This window comes from Syngnathus typhle, unplaced genomic scaffold (assembly GCF_033458585.1).
Source record: "Syngnathus typhle isolate RoL2023-S1 ecotype Sweden unplaced genomic scaffold, RoL_Styp_1.0 HiC_scaffold_23, whole genome shotgun sequence".
Classification (NCBI taxonomy): domain Eukaryota; kingdom Metazoa; phylum Chordata; class Actinopteri; order Syngnathiformes; family Syngnathidae; genus Syngnathus; species Syngnathus typhle.
This window is the reverse complement of record NW_026871929.1, coordinates 702,606-721,532: the sequence shown is the minus strand read 5'-3', so window position 1 is coordinate 721,532 and position 18,927 is coordinate 702,606.

Genomic DNA, 18,927 nt, shown 5'->3' with positions numbered 1-18,927 from the left:
ACGCTCTCGGGTGCTTTAGAGTGCCGAGTTTATTACTGCACATTAAGAAATGACCACCTCCAACGTTTGGTTTATGTTTTATAAGCATTTTTAATTTTATTGCTTAAATCGCATTTTCTCGGCGAGCTGAGCACTTTTTCTGAATTGTGCCGCTCCCGTCACTCTGGTTAGGTTGGCATCGAAAAAAACGCTCTCGGGTGCTTTAGAGTGCCGAGTTTATTACTGCGCATTAAGAAATGACCACCTCCAACGTTTGGTTTATGTTTTATAAGCATTTTTAATTTTATTGCTTAAATCGCATTTTCTCGGCGAGCTGAGCACTTTTTCTGAATTGTGCCGCTCCCGTCACTCTGGTTAGGTTGGCATCGAAAAAAACGCTATCGGGTGCTTTAGAGTGCCGAGTTTATCACTGCGCATGAAGAAATGACCACCTCCAACGTTTGGTTTATGTTTTATAAGCATTTTTAATTTTATTGCTTAAATCGCATTTTCTCGGCGAGCTGAGCGCTTTTTCTGAATTGTGCCGCTCCCGTCACTCTGGTTAGGTTGGCATCGAAAAAAACGCTCTCGGGTGCTTTAGAGTGCCGAGTTTATCACTGCGCATGAAGAAATGACCACCTCCAACGTTTGGTTTATGTTTTATAAGCATTTTTAATTTTATTGCTTAAATCGCATTTTCTCGGCGAGCTGAGCACTTTTTCTGAATTGTGCCGCTCCCGTCACTCTGGTTAGGTTGGCATCGAAAAAAACGCTCTCGGGTGCTTTAGAGTGCCGAGTTTATCACTGCGCATGAAGAAATGACCACCTCCAACGTTTGGTTTATGTTTTATAAGCATTTTTAATTTTATTGCTTAAATCGCATTTTCTCGGCGAGCTGAGCGCTTTTTCTGAATTGTGCCTCTCCCGTCACTCTGGTTAGGTTGGCATCGAAAAAAACGCTCTCGGGTGCTTTAGAGTGCCGAGTTTATTACTGCGCATTAAGAAATGACCACCTCCAACGTTTGGTTTATGTTTTATAAGCATTTTTAATTTTATTGCTTAAATCGCATTTTCTCGGCGAGCTGAGCACTTTTTCTGAATTGTGACGCTCCCGTCACTCTGGTTAGGTTGGCATCGAAAAAAACGCTCTCGGGTGCTTTAGAGTGCCGAGTTTATTACTGCGCATTAAGAAATGACCACCTCCAACGTTTGGTTTATGTTTTATAAGCATTTTTAATTTTATTGCTTAAATCGCATTTTCTCGGCGAGCTGAGCACTTTTTCTGAATTGTGCCGCTCCCGTCACTCTGGTTAGGTTGGCATCGAAAAAAACGCTATCGGGTGCTTTAGAGTGCCGAGTTATTCACTGCGCATGAAGAAATGACCACCTCCAACGTTTGGTTTATGTTTAATAAGCATTTTTAATTTTATTGCTTAAATCGCATTTTCTCGGCGAGCTGAGCACTTTTTCTGAATTGTGCCGCTCCCGTCACTCTGGTTAGGTTGGCATCGAAAAAAACGCTCTCGGGTGCTTTAGAGTGCCGAGTTTATTACTGCGCATTAAGAAATGACCACCTCCAACGTTTGGTTTATGTTTTATAAGCATTTTTAATTTTATTGCTTAAATCGCATTTTCTCGGCGAGCTGAGCACTTTTTCTGAATTGTGCCGTCCCGTCACTCTGGTTAGGTTGGCATCGAAAAAAACGCTCTCGGGTGCTTTAGAGTGCCGAGTTTATTACTGCGCATTAAGAAATGACCACCTCCAACGTTTGGTTTATGTTTTATAAGCATTTTTAATTTTATTGCTTAAATCGCATTTTCTCGGCGAGCTGAGCACTTTTTCTGAATTGTGCCGCTCCCGTCACTTGGCATCGAAAAAAACGCTCTCGGGTGCTTTAGAGTGCCGAGTTATTCACTGCGCATGAAGAAATGACCACCTCCAACGTTTGGTTTATGTTTTATAAGCATTTTTAATTTTATTGCTTAAATCGCATTTTCTCGGCGAGCTGAGCGCTTTTTCTGAATTGTGCCGCTCCCGTCACTCTGGTTAGGTTGGCATCGAAAAAAACGCTCTCGGGTGCTTTAGAGTGCCGAGTTTATTACTGCGCATTAAGAAATGACCACCTCCAACGTTTGGTTTATGTTTTATAAGCATTTTTAATTTTATTGCCTAAATCGCATTTTCTCGGCGAGCTGAGCACTTTTTCTGAATTGTGCCGCTCCCGTCACTCTGGTTAGGTTGGCATCGAAAAAAACGCTCTCGGGTGCTTTAGAGTGCCGAGTTTATCACTGCGCATGAAGAAATGACCACCTCCAACGTTTGGTTTATGTTTTATAAGCATTTTTAATTTTATTGCTTAAATCGCATTTTCTCGGCGAGCTGAGCACTTTTTCTGAATTGTGCCGCTCCCGTCACTCTGGTTAGGTTGGCATCGAAAAAAACGCTCTCGGGTGCTTTAGAGTGCCGAGTTTATCACTGCGCATGAAGAAATGACCACCTCCAACGTTTGGTTTATGTTTAATAAGCATTTTTAATTTTATTGCTTAAATCGCATATTCTCGGCGAGCTGAGCACTTTTTCTGAATTGTGCCGCTCCCGTCACTCTGGTTAGGTTGGCATCGAAAAAAACGCTCTCGGGTGCTTTAGAGTGCCGACTTTATCACTGCGCATGAAGAAATGACCACCTCCAACGTCTGGTTTATGTTTTATAAGCATTTTTAATTTTATTGCTTAAATCGCATTTTCTCGGCGAGCCGAGCGCTTTTTCTGAATTGTGCCGCTCCCGTCACTCTGGTTAGGTTGGCATCGAAAAAAACGCTCTCGGGTGCTTTAGAGTGCCGAGTTTATCACTGCGCATGAAGAAATGACCACCTCCAACGTTTGGTTTATGTTTTATAAGCATTTTTAATTTTATTGCTTAAATCGCATTTTCTCGGCGAGCTGAGCGCTTTTTCTGAATTGTGCCGCTCCCGTAACTCTGGTTAGGTTGTCATCGAAAAAAACGCTCTCGGGTGCTTTAGAGTGCCGAGTTTATCACTGCGCATGAAGAAATGACCACTTCCAACGTTTGGTTTATGTTTTATAAGCATTTTAAATTTTATTGCTTAAATCGCATTTTCTCGGCGAGCTGAGCACTTTTTCTGAATTGTGCCGCTCCCGTCACTCTGGTTAGGTTGGCATCGAAAAAAACGCTCTCGGGTGCTTTAGAGTGCCGAGTTTATTACTGCGCATTAAGAAATGACCACCTCCAACGTTTGGTTTATGTTTTATAAGCATTTTTAATTTTATTGCTTAAATCGCATTTTCTCGGCGAGCTGAGCACTTTTTCTGAATTGTGCCGCTCCCGTCACTCTGGTTAGGTTGGCATCGAAAAAAACGCTCTCGGGTGCTTTAGAGTGCAGAGTTATTCACTGCGCATGAAGAAATGACCACCTCCAACGTTTGGTTTATGTTTTATAAGCATTTTTAATTTTATTGCTTAAATCGCATTTTCTCGGCGAGCTGAGCACTTTTTCTGAATTGTGCCGCTCCCGTCACTCTGGTTAGGTTGGCATCGAAAAAAACGCTCTCGGGTGCTTTAGAGTGCCGAGTTTATCACTGCGCATGAAGAAATGACCACCTCCAACGTTTGGTTTATGTTTTATAAGCATTTTTAATTTTATTGCTTAAATCGCATTTTCTCGGCGAGCTGAGCGCTTTTTCTGAATTGTGCCGCTCCCGTCACTCTGGTTAGGTTGGCATCGAAAAAAACGCTCTCGGGTGCTTTAGAGTGCCGAGTTATTCACTGCGCATGAAGAAATGACCACCTCCAATGTTTGGTTTATGTTTAATAAGCATTTTTAATTTTATTGCTTAAATCGCATTTTCTCGGCGAGCTGAGCGCTTTTTCTGAATTGTGCCGCTCCCGTCACTCTGGTTAGGTTGGCATCGAAAAAAACGCTCTCGGGTGCTTTAGAGTGCCGAGTTATTCACTGCGCATTAAGAAATGACCACCTCCAACGTTTGGTTTATGTTTAATAAGCATTTTTAATTTTATTGCTTAAATCGCATTTTCTCGGCGAGCTGAGCACTTTTTCTGAATTGTGCCGCTCCCGTCACTCTAGGTTGGCATCGAAAAAAACGCTCTCGGGTGCTTTAGAGTGCCGAGTTTATTACTGCGCATTAAGAAATGACCACCTCCAACGTTTGGTTTATGTTTTATAAGCATTTTTAATTTTATTGCTTAAATCGCATTTTCTCGGCGAGCTGAGCACTTTTTCTGAATTGTGCCGCTCCCGTCACTCTGGTTAGGTTGGCATCGAAAAAAACGCTCTCGGGTGCTTTAGAGTGCCGAGTTTATTACTGCGCATTAAGAAATGACCACCTCCAACGTTTGGTTTATGTTTTATAAGCATTTTTAATTTTATTGCTTAAATAGCATTTTCTCGGCGAGCTGAGCACTTTTTCTGAATTGTGCCGCTCCCGTCACTCTGGTTAGGTTGGCATCGAAAAAAACGCTCTCGGGTGCTTTAGAGTGCCGAGTTATTCACTGCGCATGAAGAAATGACATCCTCCAACGTTTGGTTTATGTTTAATAAGCATTTTTAATTTTATTGCTTAAATCGCATTTTCTCGGCGAGCTGAGCACTTTTTCTGAATTGTGCCGCTCCCGTCACTCTGGTTAGGTTGGCATCGAAAAAAACGCTCTCGGGTGCTTTAGAGTGCCGAGTTTATTACTGCGCATTAAGAAATGACCACCTCCAACGTTTGGTTTATGTTTTATAAGCATTTTTAATTTTATTGCTTAAATCGCATTTTCTCGGCAAGCTGAGCGCTTTTTCTGAATTGTGCCGCTCCCGTCACTCTGGTTAGGTTGGCATCGAAAAAAACGCTCTCGGGTGCTTTAGAGTGCCGAGTTTATTACTGCGCATTAAGAAATGACCACCTCCAACGTTTGGTTTATGTTTTATAAGCATTTTTAATTTTATTGCTTAAATCGCATTTTCTCGGCGAGCTGAGCACTTTTTCTGAATTGTGCCGCTCCCGTCACTCTGGTTAGGTTGGCATCGAAAAAAACGCTCACGGGTGCTTTAGAGTGCCGAGTTTATTACTGCGCATTAAGAAATGACCACCTCCAACGTTTGGTTTATGTTTTATAAGCATTTTTAATTTTATTGCTTAAATCGCATTTTCTCGGCGAGCTGAGCACTTTTTCTGAATTGTGCCGCTCCCGTCACTCTGGTTAGGTTGGCATCGAAAAAAACGCTCTCGGGTGCTTTAGAGTGCCGAGTTATTCACTGCGCATGAAGAAATGACCACCTCCAACGTTTGGTTTATGTTTTATAAGCATTTTTAATTTTATTGCTTAAATCGCATTTTCTCGGCGAGCTGAGCACTTTTTCTGAATTGTGCCGCTCCCGTCACTCTGGTTAGGTTGGCATCGAAAAAAACGCTCTCGGGTGCTTTAGAGTGCCGAGTTTATCACTGCGCATGAAGAAATGACCACCTCCAACGTTTGGTTTATGTTTTATAAGCATTTTTAATTTTATTGCTTAAATCGCATTTTCTCGGCGAGCTGAGCGCTTTTTCTGAATTGTGCCGCTCCCGTCACTCTGGTTAGGTTGGCATCGAAAAAAACGCTCTCGGGTGCTTTAAAGTGCCGAGTTTATCACTGCGCATGAAGAAATGACCACCTCCAACGTTTGGTTTATGTTTTATAAGCATTTTTAATTTTATTGCTTAAATCGCATTTTCTCGGCGAGCTGAGCGCTTTTTCTGAATTGTGCCGCTCCCGTAACTCTGGTTAGGTTGGCATCGAAAAAAACGCTCTCGGGTGCTTTAGAGTGCCGAGTTTATCACTACGCATGAAGAAATGACCACTTCCAACGTTTGGTTTATGTTTTATAAGCATTTTTAATTTTATTGCTTAAATCGCATTTTCTCGGCGAGCTGAGCACTTTTTCTGAATTGTGCCGCTCCCGTCACTCTGGTTAGGTTGGCATCGAAAAAAACGCTCTCGGGTGCTTTAGAGTGCCGAGTTTATTACTGCGCATTAAGAAATGACCACCTCCAACGTTTGGTTTATGTTTTATAAGCATTTTTAATTTTATTGCTTAAATCGCATTTTCTCGGCGAGCTGAGCACTTTTTCTGAATTGTGCCGCTCCCGTCACTCTGGTTAGGTTGGCATCGAAAAAAACGCTCTCGGGTGCTTTAGAGTGCCGAGTTATTCACTGCGCATGAAGAAATGACCACCTCCAACGTTTGGTTTATGTTTTATAAGCATTTTTAATTTTATTGCTTAAATCGCATTTTCTCGGCGAGCTGAGCACTTTTTCTGAATTGTGCCGCTCCCGTCACTCTGGTTAGGTTGGCATCGAAAAAAACGCTCTCGGGTGCTTTATAGTGCCGAGTTTATCACTGCGCATGAAGAAATGACCACCTCCAACGTTTGGTTTATGTTTTATAAGCATTTTTAATTTTAATGCTTAAATCGCATTTTCTCGGCGAGCTGAGCGCTTTTTCTGAATTGTGCCGCTCCCGTCACTCTGGTTAGGTTGGCATCGAAAAAAACGCTCTCGGGTGCTTTAGAGTGCCGAGTTATTCACTGCGCATGAAGAAATGACCACCTCCAACGTTTGGTTTATGTTTAATAAGCATTTTTAATTTTATTGCTTAAATCGCATTTTCTCGGCGAGCTGAGCGCTTTTTCTGAATTGTGCCGCTCCCGTCACTCTGGTTAAATCGAAAAAAACGCTCTCGGGTGCTTTAGAGTGCCGAGTTATTCACTGCGCATGAAGAAATGACCACCTCCAACGTTTGGTTTATGTTTAATAAGCATTTTTAATTTTATTGCTTAAATCGCATTTTCTCGGCGAGCTGAGCGCTTTTTCTGAATTGTGCCGCTCCCGTCACTCTGGTTAGGTTGGCATCGAAAAAAACGCTCTCGGGTGCTTTAGAGTGCCGAGTTATTCACTGCGCATGAAGAAATGACAACCTCCAACGTTTGGTTTATGTTTAATAAGCATTTTTAATTTTATTGCTTAAATCGCATTTTCTCGGCGAGCTGAGCACTTTTTCTGAATTGTGCCGCTCCCGTCACTCTGGTTAGGTTGGCATCGAAAAAAACGCTCTCGGGTGCTTTAGAGTGCCGAGTTTATTACTGCGCATTAAGAAATGACCACCTCCAACGTTTGGTTTATGTTTTATAAGCATTTTTAATTTTATTGCTTAAATCGCATTATCTCGGCGAGCTGAGCGCTTTTTCTGAATTGTGCCGCTCCCGTCACTCTGGTTAGGTTGGCATCGAAAAAAACGCTCTCGGGTGCTTTAGAGTGCCGAGTTTATTACTGCGCATTAAGAAATGACCACCTCCAACGTTTGGTTTATGTTTTATAAGCATTTTTAATTTTATTGCTTAAATCGCATTTTCTCGGCGAGCTGAGCACTTTTTCTGAATTGTGCCGCTCCCGTCACTCTGGTTAGGTTGGCATCGAAAAAAACGCTCACGGGTGCTTTAGAGTGCCGAGTTTATTACTGCGCATTAAGAAATGACCACCTCCAACGTTTGGTTTATGTTTTATAAGCATTTTTAATTTTATTGCTTAAATCGCATTTTCTCGGCGAGCTGAGCACTTTTTCTGAATTGTGCCGCTCCCGTCACTCTGGTTAGGTTGGCATCGAAAAAAACGCTCACGGGTGCTTTAGAGTGCCGAGTTTATTACTGCGCATTAAGAAATGACCACCTCCAACGTTTGGTTTATGTTTTATAAGCATTTTTAATTTTATTGCTTAAATCGCATTTTCTCGGCGAGCTGAGCACTTTTTCTGAATTGTGCCGCTCCCGTCACTCTGGTTAGGTTGGCATCGAAAAAAACGCTCTCGGGTGCTTTAGAGTGCCGAGTTTATCACTGCGCATGAAGAAATGACCACCTCCAACGTTTGGTTTATGTTTTATAAGCATTTTTAATTTTATTGCTTAAATCGCATTTTCTCGGCGAGCTGAGCGCTTTTTCTGAATTGTGCCGCTCCCGTCACTCTGGTTAGGTTGGCATCGAAAAAAACGCTCTCGGGTGCTTTAGAGTGCCGAGTTTATCACTGCGCATGAAGAAATGACCACCTCCAACGTTTGGTTTATGTTTTATAAGCATTTTTAATTTTATTGCTTAAATCGCATTTTCTCGGCGAGCTGAGCGCTTTTTCTGAATTGTGCCGCTCCCGTAACTCTGGTTAGGTTGGCATCGAAAAAAACGCTCTCGGGTGCTTTAGAGTGCCGAATTTATCACTGCGCATGAAGAAATGACCACTTCCAACGTTTGGTTTATGTTTTATAAGCATTTTTAATTTTATTGCTTAAATCGCATTTTCTCGGCGAGCTGAGCACTTTTTCTGAATTGTGCCGCTCCCGTCACTCTGGTTAGGTTGGCATCGAAAAAAACGCTCTCGGGTGCTTTAGAGTGCCGAGTTTATCACTGCGCATGAAGAAATGACCACCTCCAACGTTTGGTTTATGTTTTATAAGCGTTTTTAATTTTATTGCTTAAATTGCATTTTCTCGGCGAGCTGAGCGCTTTTTCTGAATTGTGCCGCTCCCGTAACTCTGGTTAGGTTGGCATCGAAAAAAACGCTCTCGGGTGCTTTAGAGTGCCGAATTTATCACTGCGCATGAAGAAATGACCACTTCCAACGTTTGGTTTATGTTTCATAAGCATTTTTAATTTTATTGCTTAAATCGCATTTTTTCGCCGAGCTGAGCACTTTTTCTGAATTGTGCCGCTCCCGTCACTCTGGTTAGGTTGGCATCGAAAAAAACGCTCTCGGGTGCTCTAGAGTGCCGAGTTTATTACTGCGCATTAAGAAATGACCACCTCCAACGTTTGGTTTATGTTTTATAAGCATTTTTAATTTTATTGCTTAAATCGCATTTTCTCGGCGAGCTGAGCACTTTTTCTGAATTGTGCCGCTCCCGTCACTCTGGTTAGGTTGGCATCGAAAAAAACGCTCTCGGGTGCTTTAGAGTGCCGAGTTATTCACTGCGCATGAAGAAATGACCACCTCCAACGTTTGGTTTATGTTTTATAAGCATTTTTAATTTTATTGCTTAAATCGCATTTTCTCGGCGAGCTGAGCACTTTTTCTGAATTGTGCCGCTCCCGTCACTCTGGTTAGGTTGGCATCGAAAAAAACGCTCTCGGGTGCTTTAGAGTGCCGAGTTTATCACTGCGCATGAAGAAATGACCACCTCCAACGTTTGGTTTATGTTTTATAAGCATTTTTAATTTTATTGCTTAAATCGCATTTTCTCGGCGAGCTGAGCGCTTTTTCTGAATTGTGCCGCTCCCGTCACTCTGGTTAGGTTGGCATCGAAAAAAACGCTCTCGGGTGCTTTAGAGTGCCGAGTTATTCACTGCGCATGAAGAAATGACCACCTCCAACGTTTGGTTTATGTTTAATAAGCATTTTTAATTTTATTGCTTAAATCGCATTTTCTCGGCGAGCTGAGCGCTTTTTCTGAATTGTGCCGCTCCTGTCACTCTGGTTAGGTTGGCATCGAAAAAAACGCTCTCGGGTGCTTTAGAGTGCCGAGTTATTCACTGCGCATGAAGAAATGACCACCTCCAACGTTTGGTTTATGTTTAATAAGCATTTTTAATTTTATTGCTTAAATCGCATTTTCTCGGCGAGCTGAGCACTTTTTCTGAATTGTGCCGCTCCCGTCACTCTGGTTAGGTTGGCATCGAAAAAAACGCTCTCGGGTGCTTTAGAGTGCCGAGTTTATTACTGCGCATTAAGAAATGACCACCTCCAACGTTTGGTTTATGTTTTATAAGCATTTTTAATTTTATTGCCTAAATCACATTTTCTCGGCGAGCTGAGCACTTTTTCTGAATTGTGCCGCTCCCGTCACTCTGGTTAGGTTGGCATCGAAAAAAACGCTCTCGGGTGCTTTAGAGTGCCGAGTTATTCACTGCGCATGAAGAAATGACCACCTCCAACGTTTGGTTTATGTTTAATAAGCATTTTTAATTTTATTGCTTAAATCGCATTTTCTCGGCGAGCTGAGCGCTTTTTCTGAATTGTGCCGCTCCTGTCACTCTGGTTAGGTTGGCATCGAAAAAAACGCTCTCGGGTGCTTTAGAGTGCCGAGTTATTCACTGCGCATGAAGAAATGACCACCTCCAACGTTTGGTTTATGTTTAATAAGCATTTTCAATTTTATTGCTTAAATCGCATTTTCTCGGCGAGCTGAGCACTTTTTCTGAATTGTGCCGCTCCCGTCACTCTGGTTAGGTTGGCATCGAAAAAAACGCTCTCGGGTGCTTTAGAGTGCCGAGTTTATTACTGCGCATTAAGAAATGACCACCTCCAACGTTTGGTTTATGTTTTATAAGCATTTTTAATTTTATTGCTTAAATCACATTTTCTCGGCGAGCTGAGCACTTTTTCTGAATTGTGCCGCTCCCGTCACTCTGGTTAGGTTGGCATCGAAAAAAACGCTCTCGGGTGCTTTAGAGTGCCGAGTTATTCACTGCGCACGAAGAAATGACCACCTCCAACGTTTGGTTTATGTTTTATAAGCATTTTTAATTTTATTGCTTAAATCGCATTTTCTCGGCGAGCTGAGCGCTTTTTCTGAATTGTGCCGCTCCCGTCACTCTGGTTAGGTTGGCATCGAAAAAAACGCTCTCGGGTGCTTTAGAGTGCCGAGTTTATTACTGCGCATTAAGAAATGACCACCTCCAACGTTTGGTTTATGTTTTATAAGCATTTTTAATTTTATTGCTTAAATCGCATTTTCTCGGCGAGCTGAGCACTTTTTCTGAATTGTGCCGCTCCCGTCACTCTGGTTAGGTTGGCATCGAAAAAAACGCTCTCGGGTGCTTTAGAGTGCCGAGTTTATTACTGCGCATTAAGAAATTACCACCTCCAACGTTTGGTTTATGTTTTATAAGCATTTTTAATTTTATTGCTTAAATCGCATTTTCTCGGCGAGCTGAGCACTTTTTATGAATTGTGCTGCTCCCGTCACTCTGGTTAGGTTGGCATCGAAAAAAACGCTCTCGGGTGCTTTAGAGTGCCGAGTTTATTACTGCGCACGAAGAAATGACCACCTCCAACGTTTGGTTTATGTTTTATAAGCATTTTTAATTTTATTGCTTAAATCGCATTTTCTCGGCGAGCTGAGCGCTTTTTCTGAATTGTGCCGCTCCCGTCACTCTGGTTAGGTTGGCATCGAAAAAAACGCTCTCGGGTGCTTTAGAGTGCCGAGTTTATTACTGCGCATTAAGAAATGACCACCTCCAACGTTTGTTTTATGTTTTATAAGCATTTTTAATTTTATTGCTTAAATCGCATTTTCTCGGCGAGCTGAGCACTTTTTCTGAATTGTGCCGCTCCCGTCACTCTGGTTAGGTTGGCATCGAAAAAAACGCTCTCGGGTGCTTTAGAGTGCCGAGTTTATTACTGCGCATTAAGAAATGACCACCTCCAACGTTTGGTTTATGTTTTATAAGCATTTTTAATTTTATTGCTTAAATCGCATTTTCTCGGCGAGCTGAGCACTTTTTCTGAATTGTGCCGCTCCCGTCACTCTGGTTAGGTTGGCATCGAAAAAAACGCTCTCGGGTGCTTTAGAGTGCCGAGTTTATCACTGCGCATGAAGAAATGACCACCTCCAACGTTTGGTTTATGTTTTATAAACATTTTTAATTTTATTGCTTAAATCGCATTTTCTCGGCGAGCTGAGCGCTTTTTCTGAATTGTGCCGCTCCCGTCACTCTGGTTAGGTTGGCATCGAAAAAAACGCTCTCGGGTGCTTTAGAGTGCCGAGTTTATCACTGCGCATGAAGAAATGACCACCTCCAACGTTTGGTTTATGTTTTATAAGCATTTTTAATTTTATTGCTTAAATCGCATTTTCTCGGCGAGCTGAGCGCTTTTTCTGAATTATGCCGCTCCCGTAACTCTGGTTAGGTTGGCATCGAAAAAAACGCTCTCGGGTGCTTTAGAGTGCCGAGTTTATCACTGCGCATGAAGAAATGACCACTTCCAACCTTTGGTTTATGTTTTATAAGCATTTTTAATTTTATTGCTTAAATCGCATTTTCTCGGCGAGCTGAGCACTTTTTCTGAATTGTGCCGCTCCCGTCACTCTGGTTAGGTTGGCATCGAAAAAAACGCTCTCGGGTGCTTTAGAGTGCCGAGTTTATTACTGCGCATTAAGAAATGACCACCTCCAACGTTTGGTTTATGTTTTATAAGCATTTTTAATTTTATTGCTTAAATCGCATTTTCTCGGCGAGCTGAGCACTTTTTCTGAATTGTGCCGCTCCCGTCACTCTGGTTAGGTTGGCATCGAAAAAAACGCTCTCGGGTGCTTTAGAGTGCCGAGTTATTCACTGCGCATGAAGAAATGACCACCTCCAACGTTTGGTTTATGTTTTATAAGCATTTTTAATTTTATTGCTTAAATCGCATTTTCTCGGCGAGCTGAGCACTTTTTCTGAATTGTGCCGCTCCCGTCACTCTGGTTAGGTTGGCATCTAAAAAAACGCTCTCGGGTGCTTTAGAGTGCCGAGTTTATCACTGCGCATGAAGAAATGACCACCTCCAACGTTTGGTTTATGTTTTATAAGCATTTTTAATTTTATTGCTTAAATCGCATTTTCTCGGCGAGCTGAGCGCTTTTTCTGAATTGTGCCGCTCCCGTCACTCTGGTTAGGTTGGCATCGAAAAAAACGCTCTCGGGTGCTTTAGAGTGCCGAGTTATTCTCTGCGCATGAAGAAATGACCACCTCCAATGTTTGGTTTATGTTTAATAAGCATTTTTAATTTTATTGCTTAAATCGCATTTTCTCGGCGAGCTGAGCGCTTTTTCTGAATTGTGCCGCTCCCGTCACTCTGGTTAGGTTGGCATCGAAAAAAACGCTCTCGGGTGCTTTAGAGTGCCGAGTTATTCACTGCGCATGAAGAAATGACCACCTCCAACGTTTGGTTTATGTTTAATAAGCATTTTTAATTTTATTGCTTAAATCGCATTTTCTCGGCGAGCTGAACACTTTTTCTGAATTGTGCCGCTGTCGTCACTCTAGTTAGGTTGGCATCGAAAAAAACGCTCTCGGGTGCTTTAGAGTGCCGAGTTTATTACTGCGCATTAGGAAATGACCACCTCCAACGTTTGGTTTATGTTTTATAAGCATTTTTAATTTTATTGCTTAAATCGCATTTTCTCGGCGAGCTGTGCGCTTTTTCTGAATTGTGCCGCTCCCGTCACTCTGGTTAGGTTGGCATCGAAAAAAACGCTCTCGGGTGCTTTAGAGTGCCGAGTTTATTACTGCGCATTAAGAAATGACCACCTCCAACGTTTGGTTTATGTTTTATAAGCATTTTTAATTTTATTGCTTAAATCGCATTTTCTCGGCGAGCTGAGCACTTTTTCTGAATTGTGCCGCTCCCGTCACTCTGGTTAGGTTGGCATCGAAAAAAACGCTCTCGGGTGCTTTAGAGTGCCGGGTTTATTACTGCGCATTAAGAAATGACCACCTCCAACGTTTGGTTTATGTTTTATAAGCATTTTTAATTTTATTGCTTAAATCGCATTTTCTCGGCAAGCTGAGCACTTTTTCTGAATTGTGCCGCTCCCGTCACTCTGGTTAGGTTGGCATCGAAAAAAACGCTCTCGGGTGCTTTAGAGTGCCGAGTTTTTTACTGCGCATTAAGAAATGACCACCTCCAACGTTTGGTTTATGTTTTATAAGCATTTTTAATTTTATTGCTTAAATCGCATTTTCTCGGCGAGCTGAGCACTTTTTCTGAATTGTGCCGCTCCCGTCACTCTGGTTAGGTTGGCATCGAAAAAAACGCTCTCGGGTGCTTTAGAGTGCCGAATTATTCACTGCGCATGAAGAAATGACCACCTCCAACGTTTGGTTTATGTTTAATAAGCATTTTTAATTTTATTGCTTGAATCGCATTTTCTCGGCGAGCTGAGCACTTTTTCTGAATTGTGCCGCTCCCGTCACTCTGGTTAGGTTGGCATCGAAAAAAACGCTCTCGGGTGCTTTAGAGTGCCGAGTTTATCACTGCGCATTAAGAAATGACCACCTCCAACGTTTGGTTTATGTTTTATAAGCATTTTTAATTTTATTGCTTAAATCGCATTTTCTCGTCGAGCTGAGCACTTTTTCTGAATTGTGCCGCTCCCGTCACTCTGGTTAGGTTGGCATCGAAAAAAACGCTCTCGGGTGCTTTAGAGTGCCGAGTTATTCACTGCGCATGAAGAAATGACCACCTCCAACGTTTGGTTTATGTTTTATAAGCATTTTTAATTTTATTGCTTAAATCGCATTTTCTCGGCGAGCTGAGCACTTTTTCTGAATTGTGCCGCTCCCGTCACTCTGGTTAGGTTGGCATCGAAAAAAACGCTCTCGGGTGCTTTAGAGTGCCGAGTTTATCACTGCGCATGAAGAAATGACCACCTCCAACGTTTGGTTTATGTTTTATAAGCATTTTTAATTTTATTGCTTAAATCGCATTTTCTCGGCGAGCTGAGCGCTTTTTCTGAATTGTGCCGCTCCCGTCACTCTGGTTAGGTTGGCATCGAAAAAAACGCTCTCGGGTGCTTTAGAGTGCCGAGTTTATCACTGCGCATGAAGAAATGACCACCTCCAACGTTTGGTTTATGTTTTATAAGCATTTTTAATTTTATTGCTTAAATCGCATTTTCTCGGCGAGCTGAGCGCTTTTTCTGAATTGTGCCGCTCCCGTAACTCTGGTTAGGTTGGCATCGAAAAAAACGCTCTCGGGTGCTTTAGAGTGCCGAGTTTATCACTGCGCATGAAGAAATGACCACTTCCAACGTTTGGTTTATGTTTTATAAGCATTTTTAATTTTATTGCTTAAATCGCATTTTCTCGGCGAGCTGAGCACTTTTTCTGAATTGTGCTGCTCCCGTCACTCTGGTTAGGTTGGCATCGAAAAAAACGCTCTCGGGTGCTCTAGAGTGCCGAGTTTATTACTGCGCATTAAGAAATGACCACCTCCAACGTTTGGTTTATGTAGCATTTTTAATTTTATTGCTTAAATCGCATTTTCTCGGCGAGCTGAGCACTTTTTCTGAATTGTGCCGCTCCCGTCACTCTGGTTAGGTTGGCATCGAAAAAAACGCTCTCGGGTGCTTTAGAGTGCCGAGTTTATTACTGCGCATTAAGAAATGACCACCTCCAACGTTTGGTTTATGTTTTATAAGCATTTTTAATTTTATTGCTTAAATCGCATTTTCTCGGCGAGCTGAGCACTTTTTCTGAATTGTGCCGCTCCCGTCACTCTGGTTAGGTTGGCATCGAAAAAAACGCTCTCGGGTGCTTTAGAGTGCCGAGTTATTCACTGCGCATGAAGAAATGACCACCTCCAACGTTTGGTTTATGTTTTATAAGCATTTTTAATTTTATTGCTTAAATCGCATTTTCTCGGCGAGCTGAGCACTTTTTCTGAATTGTGCCGCTCCCGTCACTCTGGTTAGGTTGGCATCGAAAAAAACGCTCTCGGGTGCTTTAGAGTGCCGAGTTTATCACTGCGCATGAAGAAATGACCACCTCCAACGTTTGGTTTATGTTTTATAAGCATTTTTAATTTTATTGCTTAAATCGCATTTTCTCGGCGAGCTGCGCGCTTTTTCTGAATTGTGCCGCTCCCGTCACTCTGGTTAGGTTGGCATCGAAAAAAACGCTCTCGGGTGCTTTAGAGTGCCGAGTTATTCACTGCGCATGAAGAAATGACCACCTCCAATGTTTGGTTTATGTTTAATAAGCATTTTTAATTTTATTGCTTAAATCGCATTTTCTCGGCGAGCTGAGCGCTTTTTCTGAATTGTGCCGCTCCCGTCACTCTGGTTAGGTTGGCATCGAAAAAAACGCTCTCGGGTGCTTTAGAGTGCCGAGTTATTCACTGCGCATGAAGAAATGACCACCTCCAACGTTTGGTTTATGTTTAATAAGCATTTTTAATTTTATTGCTTAAATCGCATTTTCCCGGCGAGCTGAGCACTTTTTCTGAATTGTGCCGCTCCCGTCACTCTGGTTAGGTTGGCATCGAAAAAAACGCTCTCGGGTGCTTTAGAGTGCCGAGTTTATTACTGCGCATTAAGAAATGACCACCTCCAACGTTTGGTTTATGTTTTATAAGCATTTTTAATTTTATTGCTTAAATCGCATTTTCTCGGCGAGCTGAGCACTTTTTCTGAATTGTGCCGCTCCCGTCACTCTGGTTAGGTTGGCATCGAAAAAAACGCTCTCGGGTGCTTTAGAGTGCCGAATTATTCACTGCGCATGAAGAAATGACCACCTCCAACGTTTGGTTTATGTTTAATAAGCATTTTTAATTTTATTGCTTGAATCGCATTTTCTCGGCGAGCTGAGCACTTTTTCTGAATTGTGCCGCTCCCGTCACTCTGGTTAGGTTGGCATCGAAAAAAACGCTCTCGGGTGCTTTAGAGTGCCGAGTTATTAACTGCGCATGAAGAAATGACCACCTCCAACGTTTGGTTTATGTTTTATAAGCATTTTTAATTTTATTGCTTAAATCGCATTTTCTCGGCGAGCTGAGCGCTTTTTCTGAATTGTGCCGCTCCCGTCACTCTGGTTAGGTTGGCATCGAAAAAAAACGCTTTCGGGTGCTTTAGAGTGCCGAGTTATTCAATGCGCATGAAGAAATGACCACCTCCAACGTTTGGTTTATGTTTTATAAGCATTTTTAATTTTATTGCTTAAATCGCATTTTCTCGGCGAGCTGAGCACTTTTTCTGAATTGTGCCGCTCCCGTCACTCTGGTTAGGTTGGCATCGAAAAAAACGCTCTCGGGTGCTTTAGAGTGCCGAGTTTATCACTGCGCATGAAGAAATGACCACCTCCAACGTTTGGTTTATGTTTTATAAGCATTTTTAATTTTATTGCTTAAATCGCATTTTCTCGGCGAGCTGAGCGCTTTTTCTGAATTGTGCCGCTCCCGTCACTCTGGTTAGGTTGGCATCGAAAAAAACGCTCTCGGGTGCTTTAGAGTGCCGAGTTTATCACTGCGCATGAAGAAATGACCACCTCCAACGTTTGGTTTATGTTTTATAAGCATTTTTAATTTTATTGCTTAAATCGCATTTTCTCGGCGAGCTGAGCGCTTTTTCTGAATTGTGCCGCTCCCGTAACTCTGGTTAGGTTGGCATCGAAAAAAACGCTCTCGGGTGCTTTAGAGTGCCGAGTTTATTACTGCGCATTAAGAAATGACCACCTCCAACGTTTGGTTTATGTTTTATAAGCATTTTTAATTTTATTGCTTAAATCGCATTTTCTCGGCGAGCTGAGCGCTTTTTCTGAATTGTGCCGCTCCCGTCACTCTGGTTAGGTTGGCATCGAAAAAAACGCTCTCGGGTGCTTTAGAGTGCCGAGTTTATCACTGCGCATGAAGAAATGACCACCTCCAACGTTTGGTTTATGTTTTATAAGCATTTTTAATTTTATTGCTTAAATCGCATTTTCTCGGCGAGCTGAGCGCTTTTTCTGAATTGTGCCGCTCCCGTAACTCTGGTTAGGTTGGCATCGAAAAAAACGCTCTCGGGTGCTTTAGAGTGCCGAGTTTATCACTGCGCATGAAGAAATGACCACTTCCAACGTTTGGTTTATGTTTTATAAGCATTTTTAATTTTATTGCTTAAATCGCATGTTCTCGGCGAGCTGAGCACTTTTTCTGAATTGTGCCGCTCCCGTCACTCTGGTTAGGTTGGCATCGAAAAAAACGCTCTCGGGTGCTTTAGAGTGCCGAGTTATTCACTGCGCATGAAGAAATGACCACCTCCAACGTTTGGTTTATGTTTTATAAGCATTTTTAATTTTATTGCTTAAATCGCATGTTCTCGGCGAGCTGAGCACTTTTTCTGAATTGTGCCGCTCCCGTCACTCTGGTTAGGTTGGCATCGAAAAAAACGCTCTCGGGTGCTTTAGAGTGCCGAGTTTATCACTGCGCATGAAGAAATGACCACCTCCAACGTTTGGTTTATGTTTTATAAGCATTTTTAATTTTATTGCTTAAATCGCATTTTCTCGGCGAGCTGAGCGCTTTTTCTGAATTGTGCCGCTCCCGTCACTCTGGTTAGGTTGGCATCGAAAAAAACGCTCTCGGGTGCTTTAGAGTGCCGAGTTATTCACTGCGCATGAAGAAATGACCACCTCCAATGTTTGGTTTATGTTTAATAAGCATTTTTAATTTTATTGCTTAAATCGCATTTTCTCGGCGAGCTGAGCGCTTTTTCTGAATTGTGCCGCTCCCGTCACTCTGGTTAGGTTGGCATCGAAAAAAACGCTCTCGGGTGCTTTAGAGTGCCGAGTTATTCACTGCGCATGAAGAAATGACCACCTCCAACGTTTGGTTTATGTTTAATAAGCATTTTTAATTTTATTGCTTAAATCGCATTTTCTCGGCGAGCTGAGCACTTTTTCTGAATTGTGCCGCTCCCGTCACTCTGGTTAGGTTGGCATCGAAAAAAACGCTCTCGGGTGCTTTAGAGTGCCGAGTTATTCACTGCGCACGAAGAAATGACCACCTCCAACGTTTGGTTTATGTTTTATAAGCATTTTTAATTTTATTGCTTAAATCGCATTTTCTCGGCGAGCTGAGCGCTTTTTCTGAATTGTGCCGCTCCCGTCACTCTGGTTAGGTTGGCATCGAAAAAAACGCTCTCGGGTGCTTTAGAGTGCCGAGTTTATTACTGCGCATTAAGAAATGACCACCTCCAACGTTTGGTTTATGTTTTATAAGCATTTTTAATTTTATTGCTTAAATCGCATTTTCTCGGCGAGCTGAGCACTTTTTCTGAATTGTGCCGCTCCCGTCACTCTGGTTAGGTTGGCATCGAAAAAAACGCTCTCGGGTGCTTTAGAGTGCCGAGTTTATTACTGCGCATTAAGAAATGACCACCTCCAACGT